Raw genomic sequence first — 5,323 nt, forward strand, 5'->3', positions numbered from 1 at the left:
GAAGGGTCTCAGCCCTGGGAACGGGGCAGCGAGAGCTGGTCAGGCTTTCCCTCCGACTTGCGCTTGTCTGACGTTTTCTCATGATTCATTTGAGGTTACTCCTTTTGCAGAAGGAAAATACAGAAGTGATCCTCTCTTGGAAATGCACTGGGGGTACATGATGCTGATGTAGCTTATTCTATCTTTTTCTTTTATTCTCCCTGAAGGGAGTGCACCATTTCTGGAGGTCCTGCAATACCAGGTCGGTGCATGGAGAGGATGGAGGAAGCTCCTATTCCATCTCCCTGCTCCAAAAATCCATTTACTATATTGTCCTCGGATAGAGGACATATCAGATATTAGATTGATAAGAACAGATACTACACTTGATCTTAGCCAAAAGACCGAGAAGCGATGTAGCTTATTCTTAATGATCTTAACACTCAATTACTTGGTGTCTGCCAGGATTCTTCTCTGCCAAATGTTTATTTTCCCTTTGGAGTAAAGAACTATCTTGGGGGAGATATTTTAGATTAAGCTAATATTCTGCTTCTCCCTTTGCCCACTCAATTTAGTATTCATCAGTGGATCTTGTCCTCAACAATTATTATCACATTTTCTAATGATGATTTTTTATTTCCCTCATTTCTTCGGCATTGATTAGCAAGATGCAACTATAAGAAAGGGTATCCTTTCCCTCTCCCATGTATGCGTGTGTTTATTTATTCAGTGTGCCACTATGGACTCATGGAGATTTACTCTCTTCTATGGGTCATAACCCAGTCCTATTGCTAATCTAACAGGCTCCTGTCTTTTTTTTAAAGTTGTCGTAAATACAAGTGACAAAACATTTGTCATCACCACAATTGTCACCTGCGCAGTTCCCCAAACCAACCCAAACCAACAGCCATGAGTCAATTCTTTCTCCATGGCTTGTCAGTTAAGGCCTAACTGAAAGTTACCCCCACATGGTGTACCCAAACACAATGTAATCAACTCCATACTGGACTATGATGGGAGGAGCCAAGCCGTTGTGGGAGGATGGGGTAGATGCAATTCAATAGTTCAGTCATATCAAGAAGGGTTGTGCAATCATTACCACAATCGATTTTAGAGCTTTCTCTTCCTTGTACTTATTGTTATTCGTGTAATTATTTTTTTAATTGTGGCAAAGATATACACAGCAAAACAGTCTCCAATTCAACAACGTCTACTCAGTTCAGTCCTGATGCAATTGAAAGAAGGTTTACAGTCTAATTCCTATGAAAGGGGACACTGAGGGACAGCTCACCTACTTCTTGCTGAGTCTCGTTCCTCAGTCTGGCTAGTTGACCTCCAGTTCTTTGGACTTGAGCAGACAGCCTGCCAATCCTGGGAGCCATGATCAACCTGCCATCAGACCCACCAATTTTGAATTTATGTGCTTCTCCAGTTACAGGTGTGACCTGCCTCTGCAGCGTATGGTGTTCCTGCTGAGCTTGAATTCATCAGCCCCCAAAGGTATGAGAGTCAGAAGATACCTCCTGCTTGGCATCTGACTCACAGTCTTGAAACTGACTTGACTTACCCTTTTCTACCATTGTGTGGGTTATTTCCTTAATATAAATTTATCTCTAGAGAGAGATTTCTCTAGATAACCCAGCCTAACACTTTTTTTCTCTAAGTCAGATCTAGTCTTTCCTGAGGCTACAGCCCTACTAAAACTGCCCACTTCACTCAGAATAAAAAATAAAGCCCTCCCATGGTTTCAGGATCCATACACCCTGGAGCCCCTCTTCCCTGTCTGCCTCCGCTGCTCTCTTCCCCTCCTGCACGCACCAGGCATGGGTCTTTGCTCTGCCAGGAACCTTCTCCTCCTAGATGTTTACATGACTCCCCAGTCATCCTCTTTCTTCAGGCCTTCTCGGGGAAACGGCACTCTCTTCCGAGAGAGCATCCCTGACCGTCCTGACGCAAACCACAATCTCTCCTGCCCACATTCCTCCATTGTCCTACGTGTTCCCCTCAGCGTTCACTTTCTGCTTCTTCCAGTGGCATCTGAATTCCAAGAGGGCCGGCTCTTCGTCACCTAGAACCGTGCCTGGGACATTGTGGGTGACAGAGGTCTGGCTCTCTACTACCACAAAGGTTCTAGATGTTTGGAAAGGAGCAAGCACACTACACAGCAGTGTGCAAACCAAAGTCAGTACATGCGTTCTGCACAGTGAGTTACACATTGCGCTGCTAACTGCAGTCAGTACTCTGGAACTACCAGGCACCCTGGGAAGAGAAAGAGGAGGCTTTCTGCTCCCGTGGACTTACAGCCTCAGAAACTCACAGGGACAGCGCTCTAGGAGTTAGAATTGACTTGATGGCCGTTGAGTGTGGCTGTGTATTTATTTATTTACGGTTTTCGCCGAGGAGGGAGCCTCTAGGACAGTGGTTCTCAACCTTCCCAATGCTGCGACTCTTTTATACAGTTCCTCATGTGGTGGTGACCCCCCAACCATAAAATTATTTTTGTTGCTACTTCATAATGTCATTTTGCTACTGTGACGAACCTTCATGTAAATATCTGATATGCAGGATGTATTTTCATTGTTGCAAACTGAACATCATTAAAACATAGTGATTAAAAAAAAAAACCAGTGATTCAGCACAAAAACAATATGTAGGGGCAATGAATGTACAAATGTGCTTTACACAATTGATATATGTATGGATTGTGATAAGAGTTGGATAAGCCCCTAATAAAATGATTTTAGAAAAACAAGTGCCTAGGGAAAACAAAGAATTGTAGAAGTCCCCAATAAAATGATTAAAATAATAATAATTTTTTAAAAGTGTTAAAAAAACAATATGTAGTTATATACTGTGAAATATTTCTAATTACAAATAAATGAAAATTTGTCTTGAAGCATGGTGTAGCATGGGTAGCAGCCTTAATATTACAACGGCAAACTGCATTGCTACATTTGCGATGTAAAATGTGTAAAAAGCCAACATCAGTGTGAAGGTTGAGATAGCTTCTTTCTCACTAGATGGGCACATCTGCGTGTGGGCAGACCCATCTGGAGACAGAGGAGCGGTGTCTCGGTTCCTAAGACCACTGGAAATATGTGTTTTTTGATGGTCTTAGGCGACCCCTGTGAAAGGGTTGTTTGACCCCCAAAGGGGTCGTAACCTACAGGCTGAGAACCGCTGCTCTAGTCCAATAGCTAAAATGATCTGTTGCATATAGGGCTCCTAGACGTTGAACCACCAGCACCATGAGAGAGGGAGTTCTACTCTGCCCTCTAGGGTCGCTATGAGTTAGAATTCATGGTCATGGTTATGAACTGGAATCAACTGGCTGGACGGTAGCGGGTTTTGTGTTTGATTCAGTGCTTTCGTGATGTTTAAGCTCTACTATGTTTTATGTGACTCTTCAGTTTACGGGGCAAACAAAACCAAACAACCCCTACGGTACAACTTGCCAAGTGTGGAGGGGATCGGGCACCCTGGAACAGAATGGAGAGAAGAATACAGGAAGCCCGGATGAGCTCTCCAATTCTTTCAGTATCCGAGAAAACTTTCTGTGTGATGAAGCTGTCCTTTCTCCCGGCCTGTTGTTGAGCTGATTCTAGCTCATAGTAACCTCAGAGGACAGCGAGACCCTAAGGCTTCCAAGGCTGTAATCTGTAGGGGAGCAGACCACCAGGTCTCTTCTCCCAGGGAGAGGATGAGGCGGTCCATTTCCATAAAGATCTACGGTCTTGGAAACTCTGTAGAGGGTCACTATGAGTCGGAGTTGACTCAATGGCCGTGGATTTGGGACACGACTTTGAGTAAATGGATTGCTTTGTGTGTTCTTTTCCTCAAGTGTTTTTTTTTAAACATTTTATTGTGGTTTGGGAAAAGTTGATGAACTTCCCCTTCAACAGGGTATGTGCCTTTGGCTTTGCGACATTAGTTGCAGTCCCCTCACTCTTTCCCACCTGCACCTGCCGTCCTTCTGTGCTGCCCATTCTTGCTTTGTGAGCTTCTTTCCTGGGCACACGCTGCCCTTTTGGCCCTGTAATGTTGCCTGTTCTAAAGACTGAATTCCTTGGGGGTATTACTGTTCGCTTTATAGGCTTGTCTGTTGTTTGGCTGAATCTGCTGGAGAGAGTTCACTTCCAGGCTTGGAGAGCATCGAAAGGGCCACAGACTCGGGGATTCCAAGACACGGGTCTCGGTCAGATCAGTAAGCTTGGTCTTTTTCTTAGGATTTTAAGGGGTTTTCCCCACATGCAGCCTCCCACGCTGTGTTGTGACCCCAGTTAAAGTGGTTAGTGTGGCTACCGGGGCACCATCTAGTTCTTTCGGTCTCCGTGAGTGGAGGCTGTGTCCGATGTGGGCCACTGGTCCTTTGGACTCATGCTTCCTCCAGTCTTTGGTTTTCTTCCCTCTTCTTTGGTCCAGATGGGAAGAGACCAGTTGTATCTCAGATCGCTGCGGGAACGATTTAAGACCCGAGGCACTACTCGCCAGAGAAGGATGTAGAACACCACCTTTATGGACTAGAATATGCCCTAGATGCGCCCCTCAGCTATGGTCCCAAGAGCAAATGAATTCTCCGAGAGGAAAAACCCAACCAGTCGCCCTTGAGTGGACCCCAACCCACAGCGGCCGTGTGTGACTGCACGCGCTTAGAGGGTCACTGCGTCCCATAGGGCTTCCTAGGGATGACTTTTAGAAGTAGATTGCCCAGGTTTCTTCTGAAGTGCCTCTTGGGGGGTCTGAAACACAACCTCTACGGTCAGTAGCCAGTGCGTAGCTGCTTGGGCTACCCAGGGACTCCCTTTAATACAGTTCCTCATGTTGTGGGGACCCCCCAACTACAAACTTACATTTGTTGCTACTTCATCACTGTACTTTTGCTACTGTTATGAATCAGAGACCTCTGTGAGAGGATCTTTCAACCCCCCAAAGGGGTTGCGACCCACAGATTGAGAACCGCTGCTGTAGAAAGACCAGTGGAGGAGGTAACCCCTGGTCCAGGCATTAACTAAAGTCAATCTGTGCTGGGTGGTGGTGGTGGTAGGTGGGTGAGTGGGTATAGAAACTAGTCCAGGTGAGAGAGAATTTGCAGAGGGAGAATTTCCATGTTTGTGTCTCATGAAAGAAAAGAAAAAGCCCTATGGCCTGTCCCCGTTATATTTCTCCCAGTGGGGTCACTCACCCGAGGGCAGGGTCACTGGAGCGGCTGCTTTGTGAGTAGGATAGCGATTGCCCTGCGGAGTGCGGTTCTGATCACTGGGCCTTTCAGGGCGGTGCTCCAATCAGAGGGCAACAGGAGCTTGGGCCTGGTCTGGAGGGGCAAGTCCGGGGGGGTCCTGCCACC

At 46.2% G+C, this 5,323-nt stretch overlaps 1 non-coding gene across 1 annotated transcript; it reads right to left on the reverse strand.

Annotated features, from left to right (window-relative positions):
- Positions 1–204: 204 nt before the first annotated feature.
- LOC142451964 (U2 spliceosomal RNA) lies at positions 205–395 on the reverse strand. The gene has a single exon (XR_012785057.1). It is a non-coding gene; the product is annotated as a U2 spliceosomal RNA (small nuclear RNA).
- Positions 396–5,323: the final 4,928 nt, after the last annotated feature.

The sequence above is a fragment of the Tenrec ecaudatus genome, chromosome 6 (genome assembly GCF_050624435.1).
Source record: "Tenrec ecaudatus isolate mTenEca1 chromosome 6, mTenEca1.hap1, whole genome shotgun sequence".
NCBI lineage: Eukaryota > Metazoa > Chordata > Mammalia > Afrosoricida > Tenrecidae > Tenrec > Tenrec ecaudatus.